We start from the raw sequence: 11,767 nt of genomic DNA, 5'->3' as shown, positions 1-11,767 counted from the left end.
CAGCTTTCTAAAAATCTCCTCTGCCTCTTACCCTCACCCAACCTCTGCTAGCCTCCCCAAACTCTGAAGGAATATTTTGTCTTTCACTTTCGTTTCTCAACAGGATTCCACTTCTGCTGCATCCCCTTCCAATCAGAATCCACGGCTGGACTGATAGACCTGGGCAGGCCATCCTGCAGCATCTGGTCCACCCATCTACTTCAGAGACTGAGCCCCAGGAGGGGATGGGGAAGAGAGTGGGGGATGACTGGGTTCCTGTCAACCAAAGGAAGGCAGCATAAGCCTGTGCCCCTGGGTGGTGAGTGACAGGGGAAATTCTGGCCGTGTAGTTCAGATTGTGCAAATGCCACTCTGAGGAAGGAAGTGGGGACACTTTCCCGAAGCCAGTGACTCCATACAGTACCCACAAATGAGTGGAGATTTGAAGGAACACTGACCTCAGATTCAATCACAGTCAGTCCCCTACTTAAAGCCCCTCCTACCTACTTCTGAGAGCAAGAACCAGTCCCCATCTTGACCTACAAACCCAGCAGGATCTGATACCTCCTCTGACCTCATCTCTGCTCCAAGTTCAGGGAGTCCAACCTACTGACCTTTCTGATCCTTCTCCAAGCTGGGTTCCTTCCCGCCTCAGGGGCTACGTCTTTGCTGCCCTTCCGCCAAAAGGACTCTTCCTCTAGATCTTTGCATGGCTGACTTTTTCTCTTTATTTAAATTTCAACCCTTATTAAATGATCCTTCTTCACAGGCACCTTTCCTGAGCATCCTCTCTGTCACCTTGTGCTGTTATAATGTCTCCAGAGCACATATAACTTGTGCAATCACTGGTGTATTGTCTTCTGGGTCAAGTACCTTATCTAACTTGTTGCTGTCTCATTCCCTGTGAGTTCCCAGAGCTTGACAAAATAGCAGGTGCTCAGCAAATACTGGTTAAATAAACGAATGGAAATGAAGAATGTCCCAAGGCAAGATTTGTAAGAATAATCTCAGAAAATCTAAAAGTTAAAGTGAACCTTGCCAAAGCTGAAGATATCACCAAAAATCATTTTATATATATATATATATATATATATATATATATATATATATATATATACATACATCTGGTAAGAAACCAAGCTGTTTCTGGTGGATGACAGAAACCCTGGGAGGTGTAAGACACAGGAGTGGTGGCAAGGAAGCAGGGCTCTCCACCCAGATTCTGCTTGTCACTATAGTCAGGAACAGTGTGCTTTGGACCAGGCAGGAGAAGAAGAGGATGCCTCTGAGCTGCCTCTATCTCTCTTTGGAGGAAGCTCAGGATCCCCAGCCACGAGGGTGTGGGGACAAAGCACAGGTCATATCAGACCCAGCTCCTTCCTGTCCTGGCAAAATCCCCGGGCTGGCAGAGGTGACAAGGGCCACCCCAGAAGGCTGAGCCTTACAAGAGAGAGTCCTCCTGTTTTACTCTCAGTGACCCTAGAGGGTGGTGGAGGAGGGGGAAAGGCTTCTAACTACAGCGTGGTCTGCAGAGAAGAGAGCAGCAAAGAAAAGCATGGAGCAGGCTCTTCCTTTGCACCCGAACTCTATGCACAGACAGGGAGGCGTGATTTGCCTCTTACAGATAGGAGAAGTAGTGTTTGCAAGGAACTGATTGTCACCTGGGGCGCATGATGGCATCAGCAGCATAAGGGAGCCAGGGTGAGAACTCCAGGTACTCAGGAGCCCCAGAGCTCATGGCCTCAGGCATGACCCACAGACCTGTGTGGTTTGGTCCAGGTAGTGTTCAGTGCATTTGTTATTGTTTTTGTGTGGGGGCAGGGGCGTTGGGGGAGGACTGGGGATTGAACTCAGGAACACTCGACCTCATACATTCCCAGTCCTATTTTGTATTATATTTAAAGACAGGATCTCACTGAGTTGCTTAGCATTGTTATTGTTTTTAATTTACAAAATTATCAATTTAGTTATCTCCTTCAGATGTCAAGAAGAACATCCAGGGGTTTGGCCACTTGCAGTTGCAGAGGATCTGAGAAAGTTAGGCCCGCTCCCGGCAGCCAACCAGCAGCTGCCCTGAGAGCCGGCAAGGTGAAGTGGCCCCACAGAGGACTTTGTCAGAGGCTGCTGGAAACATGCCTGTTGACCTGCGCATGGCGCTGCAGCTACCCGCGAGCGTGAGAAAGGCGTAGGCTGCTGGTGGAGGGATCGCCCTGGGGCTAGAGGTGGAAGTGGCTTCTCCAGTCTCCCAGTTCTTATAGATGGCACTCTGCCAGCCAGGGGGAGAGCTTCAGATTTAGGGAAGTTCAAAAGTGGGACTATGTAACCTCTTAGGCTCCAGCCCCACCTTCTAGAACCCAGCGCGATTACTTTATGTGGTTGAAAAAAATGAAGCAATGAAGCCTAGATTCAGCTTCTGGTTTCCGGGTGCAGTTTTGGAGAAGTGCCCAGTGCTGCCCTGCTCCATGGCCTACAGGTTATAGAGTCACAGTGAACATCAAATATGTAGAACCTCATTGCGACTCTGTAAGAATGACCACAATGTGGCCCTTGCAGTAGGCAGGGCTATCTCCTGGGTCTGCCCAAGGTCTGCCACACCTGTGGAACTATCAGAATTTCTTTCAGACCTGGACAACCCACTCCCTATACCTGTAGGGAGGATCCTGGGCTGGAGAACAGGTGGAAACCCCAAACCTGAGCCACCTGGATACGGTATAATATCCATGGAGCAAGGAGGGGCAGGGCAGAAGGGAGGAGACGGACAGTCCCAGGACTTCCTGGGCTGCTGAGTAGGCATTCCCCTGTAGCAGTTTTGTACCCCAGGGTGGCTCATCCCAGCGCCCTATTTCCGCCCCAGATGGTCCACGCCACCATGTCCCCCAGGGTAGCAGGCACACCAGGAGTCGAACCTCACCTGCAGCCCAGGTCCAGGCAGCACTTCCCCTCTCACTGGACGCAGGTAGCTGCCCAGGAATGGCCTCATTTGGTTGCACTGTGGCAGGACAAGGTTGGGGTATGTCTGCTCTATTCCGTTCCCATGACCGCGGGGACACACAGGTGCTTTTAAAGCTACAGAATAGAGAAGATGCCTTTCCAAGTCTATGAAGCCAGAGTGAATGAGCAGGACATCCCCAGGTCCACAGCTGAGGATGGGACATTGACTGTGGCCTGCACTGTGGAAGATGGCAGTAGAGGATGCCTCCTTAGATTTTCTCCTAGCACCCAGGAGTGAGGCTAGCTGTGAACTGAGAGCAACATTTCATCAGTTGTATTAACTTCCCATCTCGGTGACAAAATACCCGAGGAAATGAACTTTGTGTGTGTACATGGTAGTGAGGATGGAACTTGGGCCTTGTGCATGCTAGGGAAGTGTTCTACCATTGAGCTACAGCCAAGCCCTTTCGATTTTTTATTTTGAGACAGGGTCTTGCTAAGTTGCTGAGGCTGACCTTGAACTTGTGATCCTCCTCTCTCTGCCTCCTGAGTAGCTGGGATTACAGGCAAGCTCTACTGTGTTCCTGGCTTAATAAATCGACTTTTAAAGAGCACCAGGTTTATACAGTTTCAGAGATGTCAGTTCATGGTCACTTGGACCCACTGCTTTTGGGCCTGTGGCAAGGCTGTACCTCATGATCAGGAGCACATGGTGGAGCAAGATGCCCACTTCATGGCAACCAGGATAAAAGGAGAGACACAGGAAGGGACAGGCGAGCCAATATCCCCTTCAAGGGCATGCCCCCAATTGCTCAACTTCCTCCAGGGCCCACTTCTTAAAGGTTCCATCACCCAGTGGGCTAGGGACCAAACCTTCAACATATGGGGACATTCAAGATTCAGAATATAACACCAATGGCAGTTGCTTCTTATTATATAATTTTAGCAAATGTTCATGCTCATCAACCTTTTATAAAACTAATTGACTATGATGCCTGTCCTCTGTTCCAGGTATCCCCTAGGGTCCTGTCCCCAAGTTCCACTGATGTTGCTTGGCAGCTGTGTCCTCCCCCCCTCCCCCTGCACACACACATACCTGCACGTCTCTCTCACCCTGCAGCACCCACCATGTTCAGGGAGCCTGGTCCACGCTGCAGAAGCACCTTCCGGTTCACGTTCAGCACTGAGATGCTGGAAAATCACAGGGCCCCTTCCTCTTTCCGATGGGTCCAAACGCCTTTGTCCAACCTTGAGGGTCTGCCAGGATTAACCCCTTCTGGGCCAATCCCCACACTTCATCCCTTACTGCTCTCTCTCTCCATACCTGCCACCCCCACTCTGCTCATTGCCCAGATTCAAGCTCTCTGTCACCTGGAACTTGGCACTTGCTGCTCTTCTGGCCTAGAACCTTCCACAACTTATCAATATTGACCCCTTAGAACTTGACTCAGATGCCAGCTTTTCTGAGAAGTCTTCCTTGATTTCCCAAGGTTGGATTAGCCCTCAGATGCCTGCATGACTCATAACTGCCTGCTGACTTGCCTGTATCTTCTAGTGCACTAAAAGCTTTCTTATTTGTTTATTTACTTTTGGTACCGGAGATTGAACCCAGCAGCACTTAACCACTGAGCCATATTCCAGCTCCCACCCCACCCCACGACCTTTTTAAATTTTTGAATTTTGAGACAGAGTCTTGCTACGTTTCTAAGGCCGACTTTGAACTTGTGATCCTCCTGCCTCAGTCTCCGGAGCCTCTGGGATTGCAGGCCTGCACCACCGTGCCTGGTGGATTAGAGACTTTTTGAGGACAGGGGTTGTATTTTCTTCGGCTCTGTACTTCATTGCCTGGCTGATTGTAGATACATCCTCTTCTAGAGAATAAGCTCTGGAGTTGGACTACCTGAGAAAGGGTCCAGTCTTAACATCTTTTTTTCCCCTTTAACTCTTTTTTTAAAAATTTAAAAATTTGTTATAATTAGGTATACATCACAGCAGAATGCATTGTTGGCGAGGATGTGGGGGAAAATGTACACTTCTACATTGATGGTGGGAAAGCAAATTGGTGCAGCCACCCTGGAAAGCAGTGTGGAGAGTCCTCAGAAAACTTGGAATGGACCCACCATTTGACCCAGCTATCCCACTCCTCAGTTTATACCCAAAGGACTTAAAATCAGCATACTACAGTGACGGAGCCCCATCGATGTTTATAGCAGCTCAACTAACAATGGCTAAACTATGGCAACTAGTCTTGACATGTTAAGAGTTACTTAACCTCTTCAGTTTCTTTACCTGAAAAATGGAAAAAGAATCATAATTCTTACCTTAGAAATTTGCTTTGTGAGTATCAGAATGAGATAACCCCAAGATGGGGGTGTAGCTCAGTGGAACATGCTTCCCTAGTATGTGTGAGGCCCTGGGTTCCGTCCCGAGCATGAGAGAGAGAGAGAGAGAGAGAGAGAGAGAGAGAGAACCCAGAACTGTAGCTGGCATATAAAAAGAACTCCAGAAATTTCCACATGTAAGTAAGTAAATAAATGTATTAAATGTGTAGAGATCACCTACTATGTGCCAGGCACTGTCCAATGTGCTGAGGTGACAACACTGAATGAAACAGACAAAAATCTGTCCTTGTTGAGCTGACAATCTAGTGATTGGAGGAAACAGACAACAAGCATACACAGAGAGAATGGAATAAAACAGAACAGAACAAAACAGGATGTACTGAAGGCCAATATAATAAAGGTAACAATAAAAATTAAGTTGGTCAGGATTTCTTGACCTTGAGACTCCTGGTGCCCTGGGCTGGGTGGTGTCTGCCTGGGTGTTGTGGTATTTACAGCATGCGGTTCTCTGTTCACGAGATGTTAGTAAAGCCAGAACGGGACGGGCAGTGAGTGCAGAAAGAGGGGATCGGGTCAAATCGAGGAAATGGAGGCCATGAATACCATCGGCCTCTGGAAGTTGGAGACTGCCCCCGGGAGAATGGAATGTCGAGGATCTCCGGAGCCCATTGATTACCAGATTTACCTGGCTTGTCAGGGACTACAGGCAGGGAGCTGCTAACTAATGCCCCCTGGGCCCTTGCCTGGCTGGATCACCTTGGCCCTCCCCCTGCCCATCCGCTTCTCACTTTATATCTCATCTGCAAAACCGGGCCTAGTCACATAGGCAGGAAGGAAAGAGATAGGGGGAAAGAACAGGGGAATTAAACCTATAAAAGGGACAAGATTTGCTCATCCCATGGCTTCTGCCTTCGGGTCCCCTTCTTCCACCCGGGAGAAGTCTGCTTTCACTTTTCTTTAACAAAGCTTCTTACTTCCTACTCTACGCTCACCTCGGCGGGTGGGCGGCTTCTCTGGTGTTATACTTCAACACCTGAGGAAGCAGGACCCGTCACCGGTAAATGGTGGGGTCAAGGGCACACCGCCAATGACCAGATGACCTTCCACTGGGCCCCACCTGCTAAGTTTCCACTGCTTCTCAATAGCACCATGGGGTGGGGATCAAGCCTTTAACACAGGGCCATAGGAGACACTTAGGAGCCAAACTAGCTGAGTGTGGTGGTGGTGCCTGTAATCCCATCTACTCAGGAGGCTGGGGCAGGAGGATCACAAGTTCAAGGCCAGCCTAAGTGACTTAGCAAGGCCCTGCCTTAAAATAAAACATAGAAAGGGCTGGGGATATAGCTCAGTGGTAAAATGCCTGTGAGTTCAAGGTTCAATCCTCAGAAACACACACACACACACACACACACACACACACACACACAAATCCAAACTATAACACACACACACACACACACACACACAAATCCAAATTATAGCACACACACACACACACACACACACACAAATCCAAATTATAGCACACACACACACACACCCTCAATTATGACAACTGAAAAAGTCACATTATCAAATGTCCCCTAGTGGCAAAATCACCCTGGTTGAGAACTGCTGGTACAAACAAATATGTCTCATGAAGCACCACCCCCACAACCCCGCTGCCCCCAACACATGCCTACATCTTGAGCCCTGGGACCGTGAATATTACTCTCCACTGCAAAAGATCCTATTACATTTAAGGACCTTGGGGTGAGGAGCTTATCCTGGATCATCTAGGTGGCACATCGCTGCCATCGCAAGAATCTTTATTAGAGAAAGTCAGACCCATGCAGGAGAGAAGGCACCAGCGCCACAGGTGAGGGGTGCCAAGAATCTCCTGCCACCACAAGAAGGTTCGAGAAACAAGGGACATTCTCCTCCAGACACTTGGACTTGATTTCAGACTCTGGCCTCCAGAACTGTGACAGAATAAATTTCTGTTGTTTTAGGTCATCGGTTTTTGGTAATTTGTTACAGCTGCCTACAAACAAATCCAGAGGGAAGAACATACCATCAAGGAATGTGGTTTCACCATCGAAAGTCGCCTAATCCAACGTTCGAATCCCAGAGGGGGGTTTATGAAAATCCTTTGACAGGGATGAGGGTGACCCCGTGTGCAGATCACAGGAAGCTGGAGGGTGGATACGAACTTTGGCCAAGGAGCCCCAGACCCCAGGTGGGACAGGGCAGCTCAACATAGACACAGTAGACAGATCCGAACATCAAGTCCCCCTCTCAGGGCCCTTGGACTCAACTGAAAAGGGCCAGGATAATGCGGCTTAGCAACAGCAAGACAAAAAAAAAAAAAAAAAGGCTTAGGAATTTTTTTCAATATGATTCAGGGTGAGTCAACATTATCTGGGGTCACCTGAGGTCACAGCCCAACGGTGGTTGCCAAGGTGGTGTGACTACTGGTGATGTATGTTCTTCCCTTTCCTAATTTTCCAGAGTTGCTCTACTGTGGTTCTGAGGATTTGGTTATTACTGAAAGGTCAAATCTGGCATCAGGGGCCTTCCCTGTGCAGGACCCCAGGCTCCTGGGATCGTGCGTGGATTATGGGATTCAGTAGGCACCCACTTAAAGATTCAATGAGGAGTGGTGGGGAGGGAGAGGGCCTTGGAGGCTGACAGCTGGCATGGAGCTGACCCTGGGTTGCCCCTCAACCAGGACCTGCGTGTCTCAGGCAGTGCTTAGGAGAGGAACCAGGAGATTGGAGGTGTCCACTTTCATCTCTGACCACTAGGGCTCTTCTTTGGAACCAGCAGTTCTCAAAGTGGGTCCTAAGGAGACCTAAGTCCCTTTGAAGGGCCCATGAGGTCAAAATTATTTTCATAATAGCGCTGAGACATAATTCCATCTTTTCACTGACATCATTTGCCTGGTTCAAAAGCAATGGCGGGCAAAACTACTGGGGACCTGGCATGAATCAGCAGCGGCACCAAGCTGGACTCGTAGCCGATGGATTCTTCACCGCTATGCGCTCAGAATCAAAATCGGCGTGCTGCCTTTATTTAAGAACGTCCTCAATTAAGCAGTGAAAAACGTTAACATTATTAAATCACAACTCTCGGGTACGCACCTTTTTAATATTCTGTGCGACAAGATGCAGAGCAGGCATAAAGCTTTTCTGAACACTGAAAAGCAACGGCTGCCTCTGGGGGAAGCACTTTATTTGCTGTTCTTTGATGTCCCAGCTGCACGCCCAGCATGGCTCTCACGGAACACCATATTTACTTGAAATCGTGGTTATTCAGACTTAAGGATTTGGCAGACATTTTTTCAAAAACGAGTAGAGTGAGCTCATCCCTGCAAGGAAAACAACTGACAGTATTTGTTGCCAATGAGGAAACTGGAGCTTTTAAATAAATTCGAATTTGAGAAAACGCTGCCCCTGTGATATTGACAGCTTTCCCAGTGCTTGAAGTTTTTGATGGGATCAGACACGATTTCAGTGAATGAGTTTCTTGATATTTTGTAGTGAAATGTGTCAACATGTGGAAGGTCTGCATGACTCTGTGACCAGTATGGTCCAGGGACCAATGCACATTGTTATGAAATCTAGTCAAAGTGCAAGACAGGCCAATAAATTTTATTTAACCATATATAAAAGACCATAGAAGTCTGACATGGTGACGCAGGCCTGTAATCTCAGCTACTGGAGAGGCGGAGGCAGGAAGATCCCAAGTTCGAGGCCAGTCTGGCAACATAGTAAGACCCTGTCTCAAAATAAAATAGAAAGGACTGGGGATGTAGCTCCATGGTAGGGCACTTACCTAGCATGTGTGGGACCCTGGATTCCATCCCTAGTATTAGAGGGAAAAAGAAGGTAATTGACATGATTTCAGATTTCACATTGCAAATACCCTTTAGAAATGATCACTTGTCAAGTTTGGTTGTAGTATCAAGAGAAGAATCTCTACAATTATCTTTTGGAAGCCTATTAGGATAGTTCTCCTTTCACTGACTGCATATTGTGAGGCCAGATTTTTTCCCAAACACTTCAACCAAAACAACATATTTCAACAGATTGAATGAAGAAGCAGATATGAGAAACCAGATGCTTTCTATAAAGCCAGACATTCAAGAGAGCTGTAAAAATGTAAAATAATGCCACTATTCCTAATAAATTTTGGCAGGGGTTCTTTCTCCTTTCTTTCTTTCTTTCTTTCTTTCTTTTTTTTAGTGATGTTGGAGATTGAACACAGGACCTTGAGCATGCTAGGCAAGTCCTCTACCAATGAGCTACCTCCCCAGCTATTTTTAAAAGAATTAAGTAAACATTTTACATTTCTTAGTTTTAATTTCTAATATGATAAATAATAACAGATATGATCCACTAAGTGCAAGTTCTTTGGGGTCCTTGGTGATTTTTAAAAATATAAAGGATCTTGTGATTAAAAGTCTGGGAAATGCTACCCCCTGTATGCTAAAAGGTGGATAATAAACCCCACAATGATTTGTATGGCTGCCTTATTGGGGAAGATTTAGGGGGTTGCATGACCTGGGGCATGCTGGGAAATTGCTTCTAGGGTAAAGAATAAGCTCCTGAACCTTGCATCCCCTATGGTAGGTGACATGGTTTGAATGTATCCCTCAAAAGTCAATGTATTGGGAACTTAATCTCCAAAGTCACATGCTAATGCAATTTGGGAGATAATTAGGTCACAAAGGCTTCATGAGAAGAGGAGAGACCTGAGCTGGCATGCTTGTTCTGTCTCACCATTTGACACATTCTGAAATGTTATGAAGTAGCAAAGAAGCCCTCACCAAATGTCACACTACACTTTTGGATTTCCTGGCCTCCAGAACTGTAAGCTAAATAAACCTCTATTCTTTATAAGTTACCTAGTCTGTGGTATTCAATGATAGCAACAACACAGTGGGCCTCTTTGGGTTTAGAGCATACACCATTTATCATTTGCCTTGGAGGGCAGCCCAGAGCAACAGAAGGCTCTGCGGCAGGTGTAGGAAGTGGGACCAGCTGCTGTGCCACACATCAGACCCACCAGGTCCAATCATGCCAGAGACACTTAGATGGATAAGGAGCCTTGAAGAGTCTCTGGAAGCTTCCAGTAGAAGAAAATTGCAGCACAAACCTCTGGAGTACTGGATCAAAACCCTGACTACGGTAGCAGAGAATCGCTGGTCACTTGAAAGTCATTTCCCAGGTCCTATGGGGCACTGACAGACTGTGCCTGATGGAAAGTCACCAGTGGCCGGAGACCTGAGGATCTGTCATGAGCTGGGTATTGTCACACACACCAGGTCATGAGATCCGGATAGAGGGGCAGCAGCAATCCACGGCTGAGGCTCAGAAGGCGCAGGTGGGCAGGGGACCTGGCTCCGTTGCAACCCTGTTTTCCTTTTAACCCACACCTATGTCCTCAACAGAGCTCCCCCGATGGAGGAGGGAAGCCTCAGGTGTGGTTCACAGATCAGCGACGCCAGTCATGAACAGAGGCTGGCTGGAGCCTGACGCAGAGGTGACTCTGTCAGACAACGATGAAGGGACATCCTCATGGTGGGCAGACGTGAGAGCAGCTTTGTCATCCACCGTGTTTGGAAGGATGAGTGACTTGAGGCACGAATATACATGGATTCCTGGGCAGGGGCCCAGAAGGAGCAGGACAGGAGGATCCAGGAGATCTGGTGTAGAGACCTAGGACGGGGGTTGGGGCAGAACGTCACACCCTGCTGTTCTTCATGTCTCCTGCTCGTGCTTAGCAGAGAAGTTCTCCCGCAAGGGCCTAGGACGATCAAGCAGACAGGGCGCCTTTCCTATGGATGGGGGTCAGCGTCTCTCCTCTGGCCACACTGGTGCAGGCGCAGTGCGGGGCAGGAGTGGAGTCCACTGGTGGGGTAGAAAGTTCTGAGAACCATTCTGTGGCCGTCCATGGTGCGGATCTCAAAGACTCGCGCCTTGTTGGCTTTTCTCCTTTTCCTACCTTACCTCTCGTGTTCCTCATTTCTGATCCCTGGGCTTATTCCCAAATAACCTGTCTGTGAGCCAGCCCTTGTCCCAAGACTGATTTGAGGAGGAGGCCAGGCCAGGATACCACCTTATTTAAAAGTATCCTCTCCCCACACTCCTACCCCTCTTTATCCAGTTCTATTTCTTTTCTCCATGCAATTTACTTATTATGGCTATTCCTTATTACCAAACCTCCCAGTAGAACTTAAGTCCTATAAGAACAGGAATACTTGTGTGTTGGTCACTGTGGTGTCCCCAGCGCCTGGAACACAGGATACAGGTGTATCAAATGCCTGAGTGATTAGAACCCATGTATGTACATTTTGGTGCCTAATATTCAGCCCATAGTGGAAAACCTTGGGCCTTCTGACAAACCAGGGTTGGAGGGTTTACTGTGACCAGTTTGGGGATTGTGCCTAGGACTGAGGAGTTCCAGGGCCACAGAGACTAAGGAGCAGGCTTGGCCTGGGCTGGGAAAAGGGCTGACCCAAAGCTATACAA

Source organism: Sciurus carolinensis, chromosome 11, assembly GCF_902686445.1.
Source record: "Sciurus carolinensis chromosome 11, mSciCar1.2, whole genome shotgun sequence".
In the NCBI taxonomy this organism is placed as follows: Eukaryota; Metazoa; Chordata; class Mammalia; order Rodentia; family Sciuridae; genus Sciurus; species Sciurus carolinensis.
The sequence above is the reverse complement of the archived record's forward strand: the minus strand, read 5'-3'. Positions refer to the sequence as shown.